We start from the raw sequence: 21994 nt of genomic DNA, 5'->3' as shown, positions 1-21994 counted from the left end.
ACAAAGATTACTTTGCATTTGTTTTGGATTCTGTCAGGTCACATGATCCATCGCAGCACGATTCAGTCAGTGTGTTTGTGGTTCAGACCCATCAGTGTGCTTTGAGGAACCAGGCAATATTAGAGGCCTGTTCCATATATTGCATTTACATGGACACTCAATTTACTGGGAGACAACCTGTCAGAGATGATGATTCGTCTCATCACTTTCAAGTTATAAAAACACAGTAAAGTGAGAATGTTATTACAAAATGTCATCTAATACTTTTCACTAGAATATTCTATATTACAAAATATTCTGTATCGTTAGATTTTTTTAAAAGCATCAACACATTTGGACATTTGTTTCTAACCATAGGTGAGGTACTTGTTTCCAAAATGGCCGACCTCTTGATGGCAGCAGAAACAATATCACTCTTGTTTCTCTTCATATCGTATAAATCTTTCGCCTTTTACTAAAGATTTCCGTGGAGGGGAACAACAAGAGTTTGTTCCAATTTTTGATGCCCTGCATCTGTGTGGGGTTTCTGATGGGTTTAAGAAAAATGTTGATCTTGGTTTGTTTTATAGTCTAGTATCACAGAAAGAGGTCCTACCTGTCATTTTATTGTCCCTGCTGCTGAACATGCGAACACTGTGCTGATGTGCACAGATGTTGTTCAGTAGCTGCATTTGTGTGGACTTTTCTGTAGTCTCTTAAAAGCTGTAATCTGAACATGCTGTTAAAGGTGCGCACGCTGCTCTGGCTGTGTGTAGTAAATTAGAAAATGTTGACTCTTTTAGCACAGTTGTGTAGAATTTGGTTCAGACCAATAACTGATTTGAGAGGATCTGCTGGCAAATATGGGCATATTTTATGCTGCTGTGAGGACAGCTAAAAGTAATCTGATTGGATGAGGTTAGCCCATGACTAGTTATGTGCAAATGAAGCAATGAAGCAGTATCGAAGCACTTCATCAGTTGGCCGAGTATGGGTTCATTCATCCAAAACTTCATTTTAGTGACTTCTAGTGGTGAAAGATTTACAATGAACACAGTAAAGTATCACATTCATAGAATGAATACTGAAAACAACACACATTTGAACATTTTCTCCCACATTAAACCATAGGTGAGGTACTTGTTTCCAAAATGGCAGACCTCTTGATGGCAGCAGAAACAATATCGCTCTTGTTTCTCTTCATATCGTATAAATCTTTCGCCTTTTACTAAAGATTTCCGTGGAGGGGAACAACAAGAGTTTATTCCAATTTTTGATGCCCTGCATTTGTGTGGGGTTTCTGATGGTTTTAAGAACAAACAGAACATGACTGGTCTTCAGAGCACATGTCGATATGCCCTGCAGTAATCAATCTGTGAGGATTTGCAGTAGGTGAGAGAACACTGTGTCATGTTGCACAAAGATTACTTTGCATTTGTTTTGGATTCTGTCAGGTCACATGATCCATCTCAGCACGATTCAGTCAGTGTGTTTGTGGTTCAGACCCATCAGTGTGCTTTGAGGAACCAGGCAATATTAGAGGCCTGTTCCATATATTGCATTTACATGGACACTCAATTTACTGGGAGACAACCTGTCAGAGATGATGATTCGTCTCATCACTTTCAAGTTATAAAAACACAGTAAAGTGAGAATGTTATTACAAAATGTCATCTAATACTTTTCACTAGAATATTCTATATTACAAAATATTCTGTATCGTTAGATTTTTTTAAAAGCATCAACACATTTGGACATTTGTTTCTAACCATAGGTGAGGTACTTGTTTCCAAAATGGCCGACCTCTTGATGGCAGCAGAAACAATATCACTCTTGTTTCTCTTCATATCGTATAAATCTTTCGCCTTTTACTAAAGATTTCCGTGGAGGGGAACAACAAGAGTTTGTTCCAATTTTTGATGCCCTGCATCTGTGTGGGGTTTCTGATGGGTTTAAGAAAAATGTTGATCTTGGTTTGTTTTATAGTCTAGTATCACAGAAAGAGGTCCTACCTGTCATTTTATTGTCCCTGCTGCTGAACATGCGAACACTGTGCTGATGTGCACAGATGTTGTTCAGTAGCTGCATTTGTGTGGACTTTTCTGTAGTCTCTTAAAAGCTGTAATCTGAACATGCTGTTAAAGGTGCGCACGCTGCTCTGGCTGTGTGTAGTAAATTAGAAAATGTTGACTCTTTTAGCACAGTTGTGTAGAATTTGGTTCAGACCAATAACTGATTTGAGAGGATCTGCTGGCAAATATGGGCATATTTTATGCTGCTGTGAGGACAGCTAAAAGTAATCTGATTGGATGAGGTTAGCCCATGACTAGTTATGTGCAAATGAAGCAATGAAGCAGTATCGAACCACTTCATCAGTTGGCCGAGTATGGGTTCATTCATCCAAACCTTCATTTTAGTGACATCTAGTGGTGAAAGATTTACAATGAACACAGTAAAGTATCACATTCATAGAATGAATAATGAAAACAACACACATTTGAACATTTTCTCCCACATTAAACCATAGGTGAGGTACTTGTTTCCAAAATGGCAGACCTCTTGATGGCAGCAGAAACAACATCGCTCTTGTTTCTCTTCATATCGTATAAATCTTTCGCCTTTTACTAAAGATTTCCGTGGAGGGGAACAACAAGAGTTTGTTCCAATTTTTGATGCCCTGCATTTGTGTGGGGTTTCTGATGGGTTTAAGAACAGAACATGACTGGTCTTCAGAGCACATGTCAATATGCCCTGCAGTAATCAATCTGTGAGGATTTGCAGCAGGTGAGAGAACACTGTGTCATGTTGCACAAAGATTACTTTGCATTTGTTTTGGATTCTGTCAGGTCACATGATCCATCGCAGCTGGATTCAGTCAGTGTGTTTGTGGTTCAGACCCATCAGTGTGCTTTGAGGAACCAGGCAATATTAGAGGCCTGTTCCATATATTGCATTTACATGGACACTCAATTTACTGGGAGACAACCTGTCAGAGATGATGATTCGTCTCATCGCTTTCAAGTTATAAAAACACAGTAAAGTGAGAATGTTATTACAAAATGTCATCTAATACTTTTCACTAGAATATTCTATATTACAAAATATTCTGTATCGTTAGATTTTTTTAAAAGCATCAACACATTTGGACATTTGTTTCTAACCATAGGTGAGGTACTTGTTTCCAAAATGGCCGACCTCTTGATGGCAGCAGAAACAATATCACTCTTGTTTCTCTTCATATCGTATAAATCTTTCGCCTTTTACTAAAGATTTCCGTGGAGGGGAACAACAAGAGTTTGTTCCAATTTTTGATGCCCTGCATCTGTGTGGGGTTTCTGATGGGTTTAAGAAAAATGTTGATCTTGGTTTGTTTTATAGTCTAGTATCACAGAAAGAGGTCCTACCTGTCATTTTATTGTCCCTGCTGCTGAACATGCGAACACTGTGCTGATGTGCACAGATGTTGTTCAGTAGCTGCATTTGTGTGGACTTTTCTGTAGTCTCTTAAAAGCTGTAATCTGAACATGCTGTTAAAGGTGCGCACGCTGCTCTGGCTGTGTGTAGTAAATTAGAAAATGTTGACTCTTTTAGCACAGTTGTGTAGAATTTGGTTCAGACCAATAACTGATTTGAGAGGATCTGCTGGCAAATATGGGCATATTTTATGCTGCTGTGAGGACAGCTAAAAGTAATCTGATTGGATGAGGTTAGCCCATGACTAGTTATGTGCAAATGAAGCAATGAAGCAGTATCGAACCACTTCATCAGTTGGCCGAGTATGGGTTCATTCATCCAAACCTTCATTTTAGTGACATCTAGTGGTGAAAGATTTACAATGAACACAGTAAAGTATCACATTCATAGAATGAATAATGAAAACAACACACATTTGAACATTTTCTCCCACATTAAACCATAGGTGAGGTACTTGTTTCCAAAATGGCAGACCTCTTGATGGCAGCAGAAACAATATCGCTCTTGTTTCTCTTCATATCGTATAAATCTTTCGCCTTTTACTAAAGATTTCCGTGGTGAGGAACAACAAGAGTTTATTCCAATTTTTGATGCCCTGCATTTGTGTGGGGTTTCTGATGGGTTTAAGAACAGAACATGACTGGTCTTCAGAGCACATGTCAATATGCCCTGCAGTAATCAATCTGTGAGGATTTGCAGCAGGTGAGAGAACACTGTGTCATGTTGCACAAAGATTACTTTGCATTTGTTTTGGATTCTGTCAGGTCACATGATCCATCGCAGCTGGATTCAGTCAGTGTGTTTGTGGTTCAGACCCATCAGTGTGCTTTGAGGAACCAGGCAATGTTAGAGGCCTGTTCCATATATTGCATTTACATGGACACTCAATTTACTGGGAGACAACCTGTCAGAGATGATGATTCGTCTCATCACTTTCAAGTTATAAAAACACAGTAAAGTGAGAATGTTATTACAAAATGTCATCTAATACTTTTCACTAGAATATTCTATATTACAAAATATTCTGTATCGTTAGATTTTTTTAAAAGCATCAACACATTTGGACATTTGTTTCTAACCATAGGTGAGGTACTTGTTTCCAAAATGGCCGACCTCTTGATAGCAGCAGAAACAATATCACTCTTGTTTCTCTTCATATCGTATAAATCTTTCGCCTTTTACTAAAGATTTCCGTGGAGGGGAACAACAAGAGTTTGTTCCAATTTTTGATGCCCTGCATCTGTGTGGGGTTTCTGATGGGTTTAAGAAAAATGTTGATCTTGGTTTTTTTTATAGTCTAGTATCACAGAAAGAGGTCCTACCTGTCATTTTTTTGTCCCTGCTGCTGAACATGCGAACACTGTGCTGATGTGCACAGATGTTGTTCAGTAGCTGCATTTGTGTGGACTTTTCTGTAGTCTCTTAAAAGCTGTAATCTGAACATGCTGTTAAAGGTGCGCACGCTGCTCTGGCTGTGTGTAGTAAATTAGAAAATGTTGACTCTTTTAGCACAGTTGTGTAGAATTTGGTTCAGACCAATAACTGATTTGAGAGGATCTGCTGGCAAATATGGGCATATTTTATGCTGCTGTGAGGACAGCTAAAAGTAATCTGATTGGATGAGGTTAGCCCATGACTAGTTATGTGCAAATGAAGCAATGAAGCAGTATCGAACCACTTCATCAGTTGGCCGAGTATGGGTTCATTCATCCAAACCTTCATTTTAGTGACATCTAGTGGTGAAAGATTTACAATGAACACAGTAAAGTATCACATTCATAGAATGAATAATGAAAACAACACACATTTGAACATTTTCTCCCACATTAAACCATAGGTGAGGTACTTGTTTCCAAAATGGCAGACCTCTTGATGGCAGCAGAAACAATATCGCTCTTGTTTCTCTTCATATCGTATAAATCTTTCGCCTTTTACTAAAGATTTCCGTGGTGAGGAACAACAAGAGTTTATTCCAATTTTTGATGCCCTGCATTTGTGTGGGGTTTCTGATGGGTTTAAGAACAGAACATGACTGGTCTTCAGAGCACATGTCAATATGCCCTGCAGTAATCAATCTGTGAGGATTTGCAGCAGGTGAGAGAACACTGTGTCATGTTGCACAAAGATTACTTTGCATTTGTTTTGGATTCTGTCAGGTCACATGATCCATCGCAGCTGGATTCAGTCAGTGTGTTTGTGGTTCAGACCCATCAGTGTGCTTTGAGGAACCAGGCAATGTTAGAGGCCTGTTCCATATATTGCATTTACATGGACACTCAATTTACTGGGAGACAACCTGTCAGAGATGATGATTCGTCTCATCACTTTCAAGTTATAAAAACACAGTAAAGTGAGAATGTTATTACAAAATGTCATCTAATACTTTTCACTAGAATATTCTATATTACAAAATATTCTGTATCGTTAGATTTTTTTAAAAGCATCAACACATTTGGACATTTGTTTCTAACCATAGGTGAGGTACTTGTTTCCAAAATGGCCGACCTCTTGATGGCAGCAGAAACAATATCACTCTTGTTTCTCTTCATATCGTATAAATCTTTCGCCTTTTACTAAAGATTTCCGTGGAGGGGAACAACAAGAGTTTGTTCCAATTTTTGATGCCCTGCATCTGTGTGGGGTTTCTGATGGGTTTAAGAAAAATGTTGATCTTGGTTTGTTTTATAGTCTAGTATCACAGAAAGAGGTCCTACCTGTCATTTTATTGTCCCTGCTGCTGAACATGCGAACACTGTGCTGATGTGCACAGATGTTGTTCAGTAGCTGCATTTGTGTGGACTTTTCTGTAGTCTCTTAAAAGCTGTAATCTGAACATGCTGTTAAAGGTGCGCACGCTGCTCTGGCTGTGTGTAGTAAATTAGAAAATGTTGACTCTTTTAGCACAGTTGTGTAGAATTTGGTTCAGACCAATAACTGATTTGAGAGGATCTGCTGGCAAATATGGGCATATTTTATGCTGCTGTGAGGACAGCTAAAAGTAATCTGATTGGATGAGGTTAGCCCATGACTAGTTATGTGCAAATGAAGCAATGAAGCAGTATCGAACCACTTCATCAGTTGGCCGAGTATGGGTTCATTCATCCAAACCTTCATTTTAGTGACATCTAGTGGTGAAAGATTTACAATGAACACAGTAAAGTATCACATTCATAGAATGAATAATGAAAACAACACACATTTGAACATTTTCTCCCACATTAAACCATAGGTGAGGTACTTGTTTCCAAAATGGCAGACCTCTTGATGGCAGCAGAAACAATATCGCTCTTGTTTCTCTTCATATCGTATAAATCTTTCGCCTTTTACTAAAGATTTCCGTGGTGAGGGAACAACAAGAGTTTATTCCAATTTTTGATGCCCTGCATTTGTGTGGGGTTTCTGATGGGTTTAAGAACAGAACATGACTGGTCTTCAGAGCACATGTCAATATGCCCTGCAGTAATCAATCTGTGAGGATTTGCAGTAGGTGAGAGAACACTGTGTCATGTTGCACAAAGATTACTTTGCATTTGTTTTGGATTCTGTCAGGTCACATGATCCATCGCAGCTGGATTCAGTCAGTGTGTTTGTGGTTCAGACCCATCAGTGTGCTTTGAGGAACCAGGCAATGTTAGAGGCCTGTTCCATATATTGCATTTACATGGACACTCAATTTACTGGGAGACAACCTGTCAGAGATGATGATTCGTCTCATCACTTTCAAGTTATAAAAACACAGTAAAGTGAGAATGTTATTACAAAATGTCATCTAATACTTTTCACTAGAATATTCTATATTACAAAATATTCTGTATCGTTAGATTTTTTTAAAAGCATCAACACATTTGGACATTTGTTTCTAACCATAGGTGAGGTACTTGTTTCCAAAATGGCCGACCTCTTGATGGCAGCAGAAACAATATCACTCTTGTTTCTCTTCATATCGTATAAATCTTTCGCCTTTTACTAAAGATTTCCGTGGAGGGGAACAACAAGAGTTTGTTCCAATTTTTGATGCCCTGCATCTGTGTGGGGTTTCTGATGGGTTTAAGAAAAATGTTGATCTTGGTTTGTTTTATAGTCTAGTATCACAGAAAGAGGTCCTACCTGTCATTTTATTGTCCCTGCTGCTGAACATGCGAACACTGTGCTGATGTGCACAGATGTTGTTCAGTAGCTGCATTTGTGTGGACTTTTCTGTAGTCTCTTAAAAGCTGTAATCTGAACATGCTGTTAAAGGTGCGCACGCTGCTCTGGCTGTGTGTAGTAAATTAGAAAATGTTGACTCTTTTAGCACAGTTGTGTAGAATTTGGTTCAGACCAATAACTGATTTGAGAGGATCTGCTGGCAAATATGGGCATATTTTATGCTGCTGTGAGGACAGCTAAAAGTAATCTGATTGGATGAGGTTAGCCCATGACTAGTTATGTGCAAATGAAGCAATGAAGCAGTATCGAAGCACTTCATCAGTTGGCCGAGTATGGGTTCATTCATCCAAAACTTCATTTTAGTGACTTCTAGTGGTGAAAGATTTACAATGAACACAGTAAAGTATCACATTCATAGAATGAATACTGAAAACAACACACATTTGAACATTTTCTCCCACATTAAACCATAGGTGAGGTACTTGTTTCCAAAATGGCAGACCTCTTGATGGCAGCAGAAACAATATCGCTCTTGTTTCTCTTCATATCGTATAAATCTTTCGCCTTTTACTAAAGATTTCCGTGGAGGGGAACAACAAGAGTTTATTCCAATTTTTGATGCCCTGCATTTGTGTGGGGTTTCTGATGGGTTTAAGAACAAACAGAACATGACTGGTCTTCAGAGCACATGTCGATATGCCCTGCAGTAATCAATCTGTGAGGATTTGCAGTAGGTGAGAGAACACTGTGTCATGTTGCACAAAGATTACTTTGCATTTGTTTTGGATTCTGTCAGGTCACATGATCCATCTCAGCACGATTCAGTCAGTGTGTTTGGGGTTCAGTTCCATCAGTGTGCTTTGAGGAACCAGGCAATGTTAGAGGCCTGTTCCATATATTGCATTTACATGGACACTCAATTTACTGGGAGACAACCTGTCAGAGATGATGATTCGTCTCATCACTTTCAAGTTATAAAAACACAGTAAAGTGAGAATGTTATTACAAAATGTCATCTAATACTTTTCACTAGAATATTCTATATTACAAAATATTCTGTATCGTTAGATTTTTTTAAAAGCATCAACACATTTGGACATTTGTTTCTAACCATAGGTGAGGTACTTGTTTCCAAAATGGCCGACCTCTTGATGGCAGCAGAAACAATATCACTCTTGTTTCTCTTCATATCGTATAAATCTTTCGCCTTTTACTAAAGATTTCCGTGGAGGGGAACAACAAGAGTTTGTTCCAATTTTTGATGCCCTGCATCTGTGTGGGGTTTCTGATGGGTTTAAGAAAAATGTTGATCTTGGTTTGTTTTATAGTCTAGTATCACAGAAAGAGGTCCTACCTGTCATTTTATTGTCCCTGCTGCTGAACATGCGAACACTGTGCTGATGTGCACAGATGTTGTTCAGTAGCTGCATTTGTGTGGACTTTTCTGTAGTCTCTTAAAAGCTGTAATCTGAACATGCTGTTAAAGGTGCGCACGCTGCTCTGGCTGTGTGTAGTAAATTAGAAAATGTTGACTCTTTTAGCACAGTTGTGTAGAATTTGGTTCAGACCAATAACTGATTTGAGAGGATCTGCTGGCAAATATGGGCATATTTTATGCTGCTGTGAGGACAGCTAAAAGTAATCTGATTGGATGAGGTTAGCCCATGACTAGTTATGTGCAAATGAAGCAATGAAGCAGTATCGAAGCCACTTCATCAGTTGGCCGAGTATGGGTTCATTCATCCAAACCTTCATTTTAGTGACATCTAGTGGTGAAAGATTTACAATGAACACAGTAAAGTATCACATTCATAGAATGAATAATGAAAACAACACACATTTGAACATTTTCTCCCACATTAAACCATAGGTGAGGTACTTGTTTCCAAAATGGCCGACCTCTTGATGGCAGCAGAAACAACATCACTCTTGTTTCTCTTCATGTCGTATAAATCTTTCGCCTTTTACTAAAGATTTCCGTGGAGGGGAACAACAAGAGTTTGTTCCAATTTTTGATGCCCTGCATCTGTGTGGGGTTTCTGATGGGTTTAAGAAAAATGTTGATCTTGGTTTTTTTTATAGTCTAGTATCACAGAAAGAGGTTCTACCTGTCATTTTTTTTGTCCCTGCTGCTGAACATGCGAACACTGTGCTGATGTGCACAGATGTTGTTCAGTAGCTGCATTTGTGTGGACTTTTCTGTAGTCTCTTAAAAGCTGTAATCTGAACATGCTGTTAAAGGTGCGCACGCTGCTCTGGCTGTGTGTAGTAAATTAGAAAATGTTGACTCTTTTAGCACAGTTGTGTAGAATTTGGTTCAGACCAATAACTGATTTGAGAGGATCTGCTGGCAAATATGGGCATATTTTATGCTGCTGTGAGGACAGCTAAAAGTAATCTGATTGGATGAGGTTAGCCCATGACTAGTTATGTGCAAATGAAGCAATGAAGCAGTATCGAAGCACTTCATCAGTTGGCCGAGTATGGGTTCATTCATCCAAAACTTCATTTTAGTGACTTCTAGTGGTGAAAGATTTACAATGAACACAGTAAAGTATCACATTCATAGAATGAATAATGAAAACAACACACATTTGAACATTTTCTCCCACATTAAACCATAGGTGAGGTACTTGTTTCCAAAATGGCAGACCTCTTGATGGCAGCAGAAACAATATCGCTCTTGTTTCTCTTCATATCGTATAAATCTTTCGCCTTTTACTAAAGATTTCCGTGGAGGGGAACAACAAGAGTTTATTCCAATTTTTGATGCCCTGCATCTGTGTGGGGTTTCTGACGGGTTTAAGAACAAACAGAACATGACTGGTCTTTAGAGCACATGTCGATATGCCCTGCAGTAATCAATCTGTGAGGATTTGCAGTAGGTGAGAGAACACTGTGTCATGTTGCACAAAGATTACTTTGCATTTGTTTTGGATTCTGTCAGGTCACATGATCCATCTCAGCACGATTCAGTCAGTGTGTTTGTGGTTCAGACCCATCAGTGTGCTTTGAGGAACCAGGCAATATTAGAGGCCTGTTCCATATATTGCATTTACATGGACACTCAATTTACTGGGAGACAACCTGTCAGAGATGATGATTCGTCTCATCACTTTCAAGTTATAAAAACACAGTAAAGTGAGAATGTTATTACAAAATGTCATCTAATACTTTTCACTAGAATATTCTATATTACAAAATATTCTGTATCGTTAGATTTTTTTAAAAGCATCAACACATTTGGACATTTGTTTCTAACCATAGGTGAGGTACTTGTTTCCAAAATGGCCGACCTCTTGATGGCAGCAGAAACAATATCGCTCTTGTTTCTCTTCATATCGTATAAATCTTTCGCCTTTTACTAAAGATTTCCGTGGAGGGGAACAACAAGAGTTTATTCCAATTTTTGATGCCCTGCATCTGTGTGGGGTTTCTGACGGGTTTAAGAACAAACAGAACATGACTGGTCTTCAGAGCACATGTCAATATGCCCTGCAGTAATCAATCTGTGAGGATTTGCAGTAGGTGAGAGAACACTGTGTCATGTTGCACAAAGATTACTTTGCATTTGTTTTGGATTCTGTCAGGTCACATGATCCATCGCAGCACGATTCAGTCAGTGTGTTTGTGGTTCAGACCCATCAGTGTGCTTTGAGGAACCAGGCAATATTAGAGGCCTGTTCCATATATTGCATTTACATGGACACTCAATTTACTGGGAGACAACCTGTCAGAGATGATGATTCGTCTCATCACTTTCAAGTTATAAAAACACAGTAAAGTGAGAATGTTATTACAAAATGTCATCTAATACTTTTCACTAGAATATTCTATATTACAAAATATTCTGTATCGTTAGATTTTTTTAAAAGCATCAACACATTTGGACATTTGTTTCTAACCATAGGTGAGGTACTTGTTTCCAAAATGGCCGACCTCTTGATGGCAGCAGAAACAATATCACTCTTGTTTCTCTTCATATCGTATAAATCTTTCGCCTTTTACTAAAGATTTCCGTGGAGGGGAACAACAAGAGTTTGTTCCAATTTTTGATGCCCTGCATCTGTGTGGGGTTTCTGATGGGTTTAAGAAAAATGTTGATCTTGGTTTGTTTTATAGTCTAGTATCACAGAAAGAGGTCCTACCTGTCATTTTATTGTCCCTGCTGCTGAACATGCGAACACTGTGCTGATGTGCACAGATGTTGTTCAGTAGCTGCATTTGTGTGGACTTTTCTGTAGTCTCTTAAAAGCTGTAATCTGAACATGCTGTTAAAGGTGCGCACGCTGCTCTGGCTGTGTGTAGTAAATTAGAAAATGTTGACTCTTTTAGCACAGTTGTGTAGAATTTGGTTCAGACCAATAACTGATTTGAGAGGATCTGCTGGCAAATATGGGCATATTTTATGCTGCTGTGAGGACAGCTAAAAGTAATCTGATTGGATGAGGTTAGCCCATGACTAGTTATGTGCAAATGAAGCAATGAAGCAGTATCGAAGCACTTCATCAGTTGGCCGAGTATGGGTTCATTCATCCAAAACTTCATTTTAGTGACATTCTAGTGGTGAAAGATTTACAATGAACACAGTAAAGTATCACATTCATAGAATGAATACTGAAAACAACACACATTTGAACATTTTCTCCCACATTAAACCATAGGTGAGGTACTTGTTTCCAAAATGGCAGACCTCTTGATGGCAGCAGAAACAATATCGCTCTTGTTTCTCTTCATATCGTATAAATCTTTCGCCTTTTACTAAAGATTTCCGTGGAGGGGAACAACAAGAGTTTATTCCAATTTTTGATGCCCTGCATTTGTGTGGGGTTTCTGATGGGTTTAAGAACAAACAGAACATGACTGGTCTTCAGAGCACATGTCGATATGCCCTGCAGTAATCAATCTGTGAGGATTTGCAGTAGGTGAGAGAACACTGTGTCATGTTGCACAAAGATTACTTTGCATTTGTTTTGGATTCTGTCAGGTCACATGATCCATCTCAGCACTGATTCAGTCAGTGTGTTTGTGGTTCAGACCCATCAGTGTGCTTTGAGGAACCAGGCAATGTTAGAGGCCTGTTCCATATATTGCATTTACATGGACACTCAATTTACTGGGAGACAACCTGTCAGAGATGATGATTCGTCTCATCACTTTCAAGTTATAAAAACACAGTAAAGTGAGAATGTTATTACAAAATGTCATCTAATACTTTTCACTAGAATATTCTATATTACAAAATATTCTGTATCGTTAGATTTTTTTAAAAGCATCAACACATTTGGACATTTGTTTCTAACCATAGGTGAGGTACTTGTTTCCAAAATGGCCGACCTCTTGATGGCAGCAGAAACAATATCACTCTTGTTTCTCTTCATATCGTATAAATCTTTCGCCTTTTACTAAAGATTTCCGTGGAGGGGAACAACAAGAGTTTGTTCCAATTTTTGATGCCCTGCATCTGTGTGGGGTTTCTGATGGGTTTAAGAAAAATGTTGATCTTGGTTTGTTTTATAGTCTAGTATCACAGAAAGAGGTCCTACCTGTCATTTTATTGTCCCTGCTGCTGAACATGCGAACACTGTGCTGATGTGCACAGATGTTGTTCAGTAGCTGCATTTGTGTGGACTTTTCTGTAGTCTCTTAAAAGCTGTAATCTGAACATGCTGTTAAAGGTGCGCACGCTGCTCTGGCTGTGTGTAGTAAATTAGAAAATGTTGACTCTTTTAGCACAGTTGTGTAGAATTTGGTTCAGACCAATAACTGATTTGAGAGGATCTGCTGGCAAATATGGGCATATTTTATGCTGCTGTGAGGACAGCTAAAAGTAATCTGATTGGATGAGGTTAGCCCATGACTAGTTATGTGCAAATGAAGCAATGAAGCAGTATCGAAGCACTTCATCAGTTGGCCGAGTATGGGTTCATTCATCCAAACCTTCATTTTAGTGACATCTAGTGGTGAAAGATTTACAATGAACACAGTAAAGTATCACATTCATAGAATGAATAATGAAAACAACACACATTTGAACATTTTCTCCCACATTAAACCATAGGTGAGGTACTTGTTTCCAAAATGGCAGACCTCTTGATGGCAGCAGAAACAATATCGCTCTTGTTTCTCTTCATATCGTATAAATCTTTCGCCTTTTACTAAAGATTTCCGTGGTGAGGGAACAACAAGAGTTTATTCGAATTTTTGATGCCCTGCATTTGTGTGGGGTTTCTGATGGGTTTAAGAACAACAGAACATGACTGGTCTTCAGAGCACATGTCGATATGCCCTGCAGTAATCAATCTGTGAGGATTTGCAGTAGGTGAGAGAACACTGTGTCATGTTGCACAAAGATTACTTTGCATTTGTTTTGGATTCTGTCAGGTCACATGATCCATCGCAGCTGGATTCAGTCAGTGTGTTTGTGGTTCAGACCCATCAGTGTGCTTTGAGGAACCAGGCAATGTTAGAGGCCTGTTCCATATATTGCATTTACATGGACACTCAATTTACTGGGAGACAACCTGTCAGAGATGATGATTCGTCTCATCACTTTCAAGTTATAAAAACACAGTAAAGTGAGAATGTTATTACAAAATGTCATCTAATACTTTTCACTAGAATATTCTATATTACAAAATATTCTGTATCGTTAGATTTTTTTAAAAGCATCAACACATTTGGACATTTGTTTCTAACCATAGGTGAGGTACTTGTTTCCAAAATGGCCGACCTCTTGATGGCAGCAGAAACAATATCACTCTTGTTTCTCTTCATATCGTATAAATCTTTCGCCTTTTACTAAAGATTTCCGTGGAGGGGAACAACAAGAGTTTGTTCCAATTTTTGATGCCCTGCATCTGTGTGGGGTTTCTGATGGGTTTAAGAAAAATGTTGATCTTGGTTTGTTTTATAGTCTAGTATCACAGAAAGAGGTCCTACCTGTCATTTTTTGTCCCTGCTGCTGAACATGCGAACACTGTGCTGATGTGCACAGATGTTGTTCAGTAGCTGCATTTGTGTGGACTTTTCTGTAGTCTCTTAAAAGCTGTAATCTGAACATGCTGTTAAAGGTGCGCACGCTGCTCTGGCTGTGTGTAGTAAATTAGAAAATGTTGACTCTTTTAGCACAGTTGTGTAGAATTTGGTTCAGACCAATAACTGATTTGAGAGGATCTGCTGGCAAATATGGGCATATTTTATGCTGCTGTGAGGACAGCTAAAAGTAATCTGATTGGATGAGGTTAGCCCATGACTAGTTATGTGCAAATGAAGCAATGAAGCAGTATCTAAGCACTTCATCAGTTGGCCGAGTATGGGTTCATTCATCCAAAACTTCATTTTAGTGACATTCTAGTGGTGAAAGATTTACAATGAACACAGTAAAGTATCACATTCATAGAATGAATAATGAAAACAACACACATTTGAACATTTTCTCCCACATTAAACCATAGGTGAGGTACTTGTTTCCAAAATGGCAGACCTCTTGATGGCAGCAGAAACAATATCGCTCTTGTTTCTCTTCATATCGTATAAATCTTTCGCCTTTTACTAAAGATTTCCGTGGAGGGGAACAACAAGAGTTTATTCCAATTTTTGATGCCCTGCATTTGTGTGGGGTTTCTGATGGGTTTAAGAACAAACAGAACATGACTGGTCTTCAGAGCACATGTCGATATGCCCTGCAGTAATCAATCTGTGAGGATTTGCAGTAGGTGAGAGAACACTGTGTCATGTTGCACAAAGATTACTTTGCATTTGTTTTGGATTCTGTCAGGTCACATGATCCATCTCAGCACTGATTCAGTCAGTGTGTTTGTGGTTCAGACCCATCAGTGTGCTTTGAGGAACCAGGCAATATTAGAGGCCTGTTCCATATATTGCATTTACATGGACACTCAATTTACTGGGAGACAACCTGTCAGAGATGATGATTCGTCTCATCACTTTCAAGTTATAAAAACACAGTAAAGTGAGAATGTTATTACAAAATGTCATCTAATACTTTTCACTAGAATATTCTATATTACAAAATATTCTGTATCGTTAGATTTTTTTAAAAGCATCAACACATTTGGACATTTGTTTCTAACCATAGGTGAGGTACTTGTTTCCAAAATGGCCGACCTCTTGATGGCAGCAGAAACAATATCACTCTTGTTTCTCTTCATATCGTATAAATCTTTCGCCTTTTACTAAAGATTTCCGTGGAGGGGAACAACAAGAGTTTGTTCCAATTTTTGATGCCCTGCATCTGTGTGGGGTTTCTGATGGGTTTAAGAAAAATGTTGATCTTGGTTTGTTTTATAGTCTAGTATCACAGAAAGAGGTCCTACCTGTCATTTTATTGTCCCTGCTGCTGAACATGCGAACACTGTGCTGATGTGCACAGATGTTGTTCAGTAGCTGCATTTGTGTGGACTTTTCTGTAGTCTCTTAAAAGCTGTAATCTGAACATGCTGTTAAAGGTGCGCACGCTGCTCTGGCTGTGTGTAGTAAATTAGAAAATGTTGACTCTTTTAGCACAGTTGTGTAGAATTTGGTTCAGACCAATAACTGATTTGAGAGGATCTGCTGGCAAATATGGGCACATTTTATGCTGCTGTGAGGACAGCTAAAAGTAATCTGATTGGATGAGGTTAGCCCATGACTAGTTATGTGCAAATGAAGCAATGAAGCAGTATCGAAGCACTTCATCAGTTGGCCGAGTATGGGTTCATTCATCCAAAACTTCATTTTAGTGACTTCTAGTGGTGAAAGATTTACAATGAACACAGTAAAGTATCACATTCATAGAATGAATACTGAAAACAACATACATTTGAACATTTTCTCCCACATTAAACCATAGGTGAGGTACTTGTTTCCAAAATGGCCGACCTCTTGATGGCAGCAGAAACAATATCGCTCTTGTTTCTCTTCATATCGTATAAATCTTTCGCCTTTTACTAAAGATTTCCGTGGAGGGGAACAACAAGAGTTTATTCCAATTTTTGATGCCCTGCATTTGTGTGGGGTTTCTGATGGGTTTAAGAACAAACAGAACATGACTGGTCTTCAGAGCACATGTCGATATGCCCTGCAGTAATCAATCTGTGAGGATTTGCAGTAGGTGAGAGAACACTGTGTCATGTTGCACAAAGATTACTTTGCATTTGTTTTGGATTCTGTCAGGTCACATGATCCATCTCAGCACGATTCAGTCAGTGTGTTTGTGGTTCAGACCCATCAGTGTGCTTTGAGGAACCAGGCAATATTAGAGGCCTGTTCCATATATTGCATTTACATGGACACTCAATTTACTGGGAGACAACCTGTCAGAGATGATGATTCGTCTCATCACTTTCAAGTTATAAAAACACAGTAAAGTGAGAATGTTATTACAAAATGTCATCTAATACTTTTCACTAGAATATTCTATATTACAAAATATTCTGTATCGTTAGATTTTTTTAAAAGCATCAACACATTTGGACATTTGTTTCTAACCATAGGTGAGGTACTTGATCCAAAATGGCCGACCTCTTGATGGCAGCAGAAACAATATCACTCTTGTTTCTCTTCATATCGTATAAATCTTTCGCCTTTTACTAAAGATTTCCGTGGAGGGGAACAACAAGAGTTTGTTCCAATTTTTGATGCCCTGCATCTGTGTGGGGTTTCTGATGGGTTTAAGAAAAATGTTGATCTTGGTTTGTTTTATAGTCTAGTATCACAGAAAGAGGTCCTACCTGTCATTTATTGTCCCTGCTGCTGAACATGCGAACACTGTGCTGATGTGCACAGATGTTGTTCAGTAGCTGCATTTGTGTGGACTTTTCTGTAGTCTCTTAAAAGCTGTAATCTGAACATGCTGTTAAAGGTGCGCACGCTGCTCTGGCTGTGTGTAGTAAATTAGAAAATGTTGACTCTTTTAGCACAGTTGTGTAGAATTTGGTTCAGACCAATAACTGATTTGAGAGGATCTGCTGGCAAATATGGGCATATTTTATGCTGCTGTGAGGACAGCTAAAAGTAATCTGATTGGATGAGGTTAGCCCATGACTAGTTATGTGCAAATGAAGCAATGAAGCAGTATCGAAGCACTTCATCAGTTGGCCGAGTATGGGTTCATTCATCCAAAACTTCATTTTAGTGACATTCTAGTGGTGAAAGATTTACAATGAACACAGTAAAGTATCACATTCATAGAATGAATAATGAAAACAACACACATTTGAACATTTTCTCCCACATTAAACCATAGGTGAGGTACTTGTTTCCAAAATGGCAGACCTCTTGATGGCAGCAGAAACAATATCGCTCTTGTTTCTCTTCATATCGTATAAATCTTTCGCCTTTTACTAAAGATTTCCGTGGAGGGGAACAACAAGAGTTTATTCCAATTTTTGATGCCCTGCATTTGTGTGGGGTTTCTGATGGGTTTAAGAACAACAGAACATGACTGGTCTTCAGAGCACATGTCGATATGCCCTGCAGTAATCAATCTGTGAGGATTTGCAGTAGGTGAGAGAACACTGTGTCATGTTGCACAAAGATTACTTTGCATTTGTTTTGGATTCTGTCAGGTCACATGATCCATCGCAGCTGGATTCAGTCAGTGTGTTTGTGGTTCAGACCCATCAGTGTGCTTTGAGGAACCAGGCAATGTTAGAGGCCTGTTCCATATATTGCATTTACATGGACACTCAATTTACTGGGAGACAACCTGTCAGAGATGATGATTCGTCTCATCACTTTCAAGTTATAAAAACACAGTAAAGTGAGAATGTTATTACAAAATGTCATCTAATACTTTTCACTAGAATATTCTATATTACAAAATATTCTGTATCGTTAGATTTTTTTAAAAGCATCAACACATTTGGACATTTGTTTCTAACCATAGGTGAGGTACTTGTTTCCAAAATGGCCGACCTCTTGATGGCAGCAGAAACAATATCACTCTTGTTTCTCTTCATATCGTATAAATCTTTCGCCTTTTACTAAAGATTTCCGTGGAGGGGAACAACAAGAGTTTGTTCCAATTTTTGATGCCCTGCATCTGTGTGGGGTTTCTGATGGGTTTAAGAAAAATGTTGATCTTGGTTTTTTTATAGTCTAGTATCACAGAAAGAGGTCCTACCTGTCATTTTTTTGTCCCTGCTGCTGAACATGCGAACACTGTGCTGATGTGCACAGATGTTGTTCAGTAGCTGCATTTGTGTGGACTTTTCTGTAGTCTCTTAAAAGCTGTAATCTGAACATGCTGTTAAAGGTGCGCACGCTGCTCTGGCTGTGTGTAGTAAATTAGAAAATGTTGACTCTTTTAGCACAGTTGTGTAGAATTTGATTCAGACCAATAACTGATTTGAAAGGATCTGCTGGCAAATATGGGCATATTTTATGCTGCTGTGAGGACAGCTAAAAGTAATCTGATTGGATGAGGTTAGCCCATGACTAGTTATGTGCAAATGAAGCAATGAAGCAGTATCGAAGCACTTCATCAGTTGGCCGAGTATGGGTTCATTCATCCAAACCTTCATTTTAGTGACATCTAGTGGTGAAAGATTTACAATGAACACAATAAAGTATCACATTCATAGAATGAATAATGAAAACAACACACATTTGAACATTTTCTCCCACATTAAACCATAGGTGAGGTACTTGTTTCCAAAATGGCAGACCTCTTGATGGCAGCAGAAACAATATCGCTCTTGTTTCTCTTCATATCGTATAAATCTTTCGCCTTTTACTAAAGATTTCCGTGGTGAGGGAACAACAAGAGTTTATTCGAATTTTTGATGCCCTGCATTTGTGTGGGGTTTCTGATGGGTTTAAGAACAACAGAACATGACTGGTCTTCAGAGCACATGTCGATATGCCCTGCAGTAATCAATCTGTGAGGATTTGCAGTAGGTGAGAGAAAACTGTGTCATGTTGCACAAAGATTACTTTGCATTTGTTTTGGTTTCTGTCAGGTCACATGATCCATCGCAGCTGGATTCAGTCAGTGTGTTTGTGGTTCAGACCCATCAGTGTGCTTTGAGGAACCAGGCAATGTTAGAGGCCTGTTCCATATATTGCATTTACATGGACACTCAATTTACTGGGAGACAACCTGTCAGAGATGATGATTCGTCTCATCACTTTCAAGTTATAAAAACACAGTAAAGTGAGAATGTTATTACAAAATGTCATCTAATACTTTTCACTAGAATATTCTATATTACAAAATATTCTGTATCGTTAGATTTTTTTAAAAGCATCAACACATTTGGACATTTGTTTCTAACCATAGGTGAGGTACTTGTTCCAAAATGGCCGACCTCTTGATGGCAGCAGAAACAATATCACTCTTGTTTCTCTTCATATCGTATAAATCTTTCGCCTTTTACTAAAGATTTCCGTGGAGGGGAACAACAAGAGTTTGTTCCAATTTTTGATGCCCTGCATCTGTGTGGGGTTTCTGATGGGTTTAAGAAAAATGTTGATCTTGGTTTTTTTTATAGTCTAGTATCACAGAAAGAGGTCCTACCTGTCATTTTTTTGTCCCTGCTGCTGAACATGCGAACACTGTGCTGATGTGCACAGATGTTGTTCAGTAGCTGCATTTGTGTGGACTTTTCTGTAGTCTCTTAAAAGCTGTAATCTGAACATGCTGTTAAAGGTGCGCACGCTGCTCTGGCTGTGTGTAGTAAATTAGAAAATGTTGACTCTTTTAGCACAGTTGTGTAGAATTTGGTTCAGACCAATAACTGATTTGAGAGGATCTGCTGGCAAATATGGGCATATTTTATGCTGCTGTGAGGACAGCTAAAAGTAATCTGATTGGATGAGGTTAGCCCATGACTAGTTATGTGCAAATGAAGCAATGAAGCAGTATCGAAGCACTTCATCAGTTGGCCGAGTATGGGTTCATTCATCCAAAACTTCATTTTAGTGACTTCTAGTGGTGAAAGATTTACAATGAACACAGTAAAGTATCACATTCATAGAATGAATACTGAAAACAACACACATTTGAACATTTTCTCCCACATTAAACCATAGGTGAGGTACTTGTTTCCAAAATGGCAGACCTCTTGATGGCAGCAGAAACAATATCGCTCTTGTTTCTCTTCATATCGTATAAATCTTTCGCCTTTTACTAAAGATTTCCGTGGAGGGGAACAACAAGAGTTTATTCCAATTTTTGATGCCCTGCATTTGTGTGGGGTTTCTGATGGTTTTAAGAACAAACAGAACATGACTGGTCTTCAGAGCACATGTCGATATGCCCTGCAGTAATCAATCTGTGAGGATTTGCAGTAGGTGAGAGAACACTGTGTCATGTTGCACAAAGATTACTTTGCATTTGTTTTGGATTCTGTCAGGTCACATGATCCATCTCAGCACGATTCAGTCAGTGTGTTTGTGGTTCAGACCCATCAGTGTGCTTTGAGGAACCAGGCAATATTAGAGGCCTGTTCCATATATTGCATTTACATGGACACTCAATTTACTGGGAGACAACCTGTCAGAGATGATGATTCGTCTCATCACTTTCAAGTTATAAAAACACAGTAAAGTGAGAATGTTATTACAAAATGTCATCTAATACTTTTCACTAGAATATTCTATATTACAAAATATTCTGTATCGTTAGATTTTTTTAAAAGCATCAACACATTTGGACATTTGTTTCTAACCATAGGTGAGGTACTTGTTTCCAAAATGGCCGACCTCTTGATGGCAGCAGAAACAATATCACTCTTGTTTCTCTTCATATCGTATAAATCTTTCGCCTTTTACTAAAGATTTCCGTGGAGGGGAACAACAAGAGTTTGTTCCAATTTTTGATGCCCTGCATCTGTGTGGGGTTTCTGATGGGTTTAAGAAAAATGTTGATCTTGGTTTGTTTTATAGTCTAGTATCACAGAAAGAGGTCCTACCTGTCATTTTATTGTCCCTGCTGCTGAACATGCGAACACTGTGCTGATGTGCACAGATGTTGTTCAGTAGCTGCATTTGTGTGGACTTTTCTGTAGTCTCTTAAAAGCTGTAATCTGAACATGCTGTTAAAGGTGCGCACGCTGCTCTGGCTGTGTGTAGTAAATTAGAAAATGTTGACTCTTTTAGCACAGTTGTGTAGAATTTGGTTCAGACCAATAACTGATTTGAGAGGATCTGCTGGCAAATATGGGCATATTTTATGCTGCTGTGAGGACAGCTAAAAGTAATCTGATTGGATGAGGTTAGCCCATGACTAGTTATGTGCAAATGAAGCAATGAAGCAGTATCGAAGCACTTCATCAGTTGGCCGAGTATGGGTTCATTCATCCAAACCTTCATTTTAGTGACATCTAGTGGTGAAAGATTTACAATGAACACAGTAAAGTATCACATTCATAGAATGAATAATGAA

At 38.7% G+C, this 21994-nt stretch overlaps 31 non-coding genes across 31 annotated transcripts; all 31 read left to right on the top strand.

Annotated features, from left to right (window-relative positions):
• Positions 1-410: 410 nt before the first annotated feature.
• On the top strand, positions 411-524 carry LOC114436867 (U5 spliceosomal RNA). The gene has a single exon (XR_003670756.1). It is a non-coding gene; the product is annotated as a U5 spliceosomal RNA (small nuclear RNA).
• Positions 525-1164: 640 nt separating this feature from the next.
• LOC114436968 (U5 spliceosomal RNA) lies at positions 1165-1277 on the top strand. The gene has a single exon (XR_003670853.1). It is a non-coding gene; the product is annotated as a U5 spliceosomal RNA (small nuclear RNA).
• Positions 1278-1806: 529 nt separating this feature from the next.
• On the top strand, positions 1807-1920 carry LOC114436866 (U5 spliceosomal RNA). The gene has a single exon (XR_003670755.1). It is a non-coding gene; the product is annotated as a U5 spliceosomal RNA (small nuclear RNA).
• Positions 1921-2560: 640 nt separating this feature from the next.
• On the top strand, positions 2561-2673 carry LOC114436897 (U5 spliceosomal RNA). Its single transcript, XR_003670786.1, has one exon. It is a non-coding gene; the product is annotated as a U5 spliceosomal RNA (small nuclear RNA).
• A 525-nt stretch (positions 2674-3198) lies between these two features.
• On the top strand, positions 3199-3312 carry LOC114436865 (U5 spliceosomal RNA). The gene has a single exon (XR_003670754.1). It is a non-coding gene; the product is annotated as a U5 spliceosomal RNA (small nuclear RNA).
• Positions 3313-3952: 640 nt separating this feature from the next.
• On the top strand, positions 3953-4065 carry LOC114436896 (U5 spliceosomal RNA). The gene has a single exon (XR_003670785.1). It is a non-coding gene; the product is annotated as a U5 spliceosomal RNA (small nuclear RNA).
• A 525-nt stretch (positions 4066-4590) lies between these two features.
• LOC114436864 (U5 spliceosomal RNA) lies at positions 4591-4704 on the top strand. Its single transcript, XR_003670753.1, has one exon. It is a non-coding gene; the product is annotated as a U5 spliceosomal RNA (small nuclear RNA).
• Positions 4705-5344: 640 nt separating this feature from the next.
• Positions 5345-5457, top strand: LOC114436894 (U5 spliceosomal RNA). Its single transcript, XR_003670783.1, has one exon. It is a non-coding gene; the product is annotated as a U5 spliceosomal RNA (small nuclear RNA).
• Positions 5458-5982: 525 nt separating this feature from the next.
• On the top strand, positions 5983-6096 carry LOC114436863 (U5 spliceosomal RNA). Its single transcript, XR_003670752.1, has one exon. It is a non-coding gene; the product is annotated as a U5 spliceosomal RNA (small nuclear RNA).
• A 639-nt stretch (positions 6097-6735) lies between these two features.
• On the top strand, positions 6736-6850 carry LOC114436909 (U5 spliceosomal RNA). Its single transcript, XR_003670797.1, has one exon. It is a non-coding gene; the product is annotated as a U5 spliceosomal RNA (small nuclear RNA).
• A 525-nt stretch (positions 6851-7375) lies between these two features.
• Positions 7376-7489, top strand: LOC114436861 (U5 spliceosomal RNA). The gene has a single exon (XR_003670750.1). It is a non-coding gene; the product is annotated as a U5 spliceosomal RNA (small nuclear RNA).
• A 640-nt stretch (positions 7490-8129) lies between these two features.
• On the top strand, positions 8130-8242 carry LOC114436967 (U5 spliceosomal RNA). The gene has a single exon (XR_003670852.1). It is a non-coding gene; the product is annotated as a U5 spliceosomal RNA (small nuclear RNA).
• A 529-nt stretch (positions 8243-8771) lies between these two features.
• Positions 8772-8885, top strand: LOC114436858 (U5 spliceosomal RNA). The gene has a single exon (XR_003670749.1). It is a non-coding gene; the product is annotated as a U5 spliceosomal RNA (small nuclear RNA).
• A 640-nt stretch (positions 8886-9525) lies between these two features.
• Positions 9526-9639, top strand: LOC114436904 (U5 spliceosomal RNA). Its single transcript, XR_003670793.1, has one exon. It is a non-coding gene; the product is annotated as a U5 spliceosomal RNA (small nuclear RNA).
• A 641-nt stretch (positions 9640-10280) lies between these two features.
• Positions 10281-10393, top strand: LOC114436880 (U5 spliceosomal RNA). The gene has a single exon (XR_003670769.1). It is a non-coding gene; the product is annotated as a U5 spliceosomal RNA (small nuclear RNA).
• A 530-nt stretch (positions 10394-10923) lies between these two features.
• LOC114436879 (U5 spliceosomal RNA) lies at positions 10924-11036 on the top strand. The gene has a single exon (XR_003670768.1). It is a non-coding gene; the product is annotated as a U5 spliceosomal RNA (small nuclear RNA).
• Positions 11037-11565: 529 nt separating this feature from the next.
• LOC114436857 (U5 spliceosomal RNA) lies at positions 11566-11679 on the top strand. The gene has a single exon (XR_003670748.1). It is a non-coding gene; the product is annotated as a U5 spliceosomal RNA (small nuclear RNA).
• Positions 11680-12320: 641 nt separating this feature from the next.
• On the top strand, positions 12321-12433 carry LOC114436966 (U5 spliceosomal RNA). The gene has a single exon (XR_003670851.1). It is a non-coding gene; the product is annotated as a U5 spliceosomal RNA (small nuclear RNA).
• A 530-nt stretch (positions 12434-12963) lies between these two features.
• Positions 12964-13077, top strand: LOC114436856 (U5 spliceosomal RNA). The gene has a single exon (XR_003670747.1). It is a non-coding gene; the product is annotated as a U5 spliceosomal RNA (small nuclear RNA).
• Positions 13078-13716: 639 nt separating this feature from the next.
• On the top strand, positions 13717-13831 carry LOC114436921 (U5 spliceosomal RNA). The gene has a single exon (XR_003670809.1). It is a non-coding gene; the product is annotated as a U5 spliceosomal RNA (small nuclear RNA).
• A 528-nt stretch (positions 13832-14359) lies between these two features.
• On the top strand, positions 14360-14473 carry LOC114436855 (U5 spliceosomal RNA). Its single transcript, XR_003670746.1, has one exon. It is a non-coding gene; the product is annotated as a U5 spliceosomal RNA (small nuclear RNA).
• A 640-nt stretch (positions 14474-15113) lies between these two features.
• Positions 15114-15226, top strand: LOC114436965 (U5 spliceosomal RNA). The gene has a single exon (XR_003670850.1). It is a non-coding gene; the product is annotated as a U5 spliceosomal RNA (small nuclear RNA).
• A 530-nt stretch (positions 15227-15756) lies between these two features.
• Positions 15757-15870, top strand: LOC114436990 (U5 spliceosomal RNA). Its single transcript, XR_003670871.1, has one exon. It is a non-coding gene; the product is annotated as a U5 spliceosomal RNA (small nuclear RNA).
• Positions 15871-16510: 640 nt separating this feature from the next.
• Positions 16511-16623, top strand: LOC114436964 (U5 spliceosomal RNA). The gene has a single exon (XR_003670849.1). It is a non-coding gene; the product is annotated as a U5 spliceosomal RNA (small nuclear RNA).
• Positions 16624-17151: 528 nt separating this feature from the next.
• On the top strand, positions 17152-17265 carry LOC114436989 (U5 spliceosomal RNA). Its single transcript, XR_003670870.1, has one exon. It is a non-coding gene; the product is annotated as a U5 spliceosomal RNA (small nuclear RNA).
• Positions 17266-17905: 640 nt separating this feature from the next.
• Positions 17906-18018, top strand: LOC114436963 (U5 spliceosomal RNA). Its single transcript, XR_003670848.1, has one exon. It is a non-coding gene; the product is annotated as a U5 spliceosomal RNA (small nuclear RNA).
• Positions 18019-18546: 528 nt separating this feature from the next.
• Positions 18547-18660, top strand: LOC114436988 (U5 spliceosomal RNA). Its single transcript, XR_003670869.1, has one exon. It is a non-coding gene; the product is annotated as a U5 spliceosomal RNA (small nuclear RNA).
• A 638-nt stretch (positions 18661-19298) lies between these two features.
• Positions 19299-19413, top strand: LOC114436920 (U5 spliceosomal RNA). The gene has a single exon (XR_003670808.1). It is a non-coding gene; the product is annotated as a U5 spliceosomal RNA (small nuclear RNA).
• Positions 19414-19940: 527 nt separating this feature from the next.
• LOC114436987 (U5 spliceosomal RNA) lies at positions 19941-20054 on the top strand. The gene has a single exon (XR_003670868.1). It is a non-coding gene; the product is annotated as a U5 spliceosomal RNA (small nuclear RNA).
• A 640-nt stretch (positions 20055-20694) lies between these two features.
• Positions 20695-20807, top strand: LOC114436962 (U5 spliceosomal RNA). The gene has a single exon (XR_003670847.1). It is a non-coding gene; the product is annotated as a U5 spliceosomal RNA (small nuclear RNA).
• A 529-nt stretch (positions 20808-21336) lies between these two features.
• LOC114436985 (U5 spliceosomal RNA) lies at positions 21337-21450 on the top strand. The gene has a single exon (XR_003670867.1). It is a non-coding gene; the product is annotated as a U5 spliceosomal RNA (small nuclear RNA).
• The last annotated feature ends 544 nt before the right edge of the window (positions 21451-21994 follow it).

The sequence above is a fragment of the Parambassis ranga genome, chromosome 5 (genome assembly GCF_900634625.1).
Source record: "Parambassis ranga chromosome 5, fParRan2.1, whole genome shotgun sequence".
NCBI classification, from domain to species: domain Eukaryota; kingdom Metazoa; phylum Chordata; class Actinopteri; family Ambassidae; genus Parambassis; species Parambassis ranga.
This window is presented reverse-complemented; position numbering and strand designations above follow the sequence as displayed.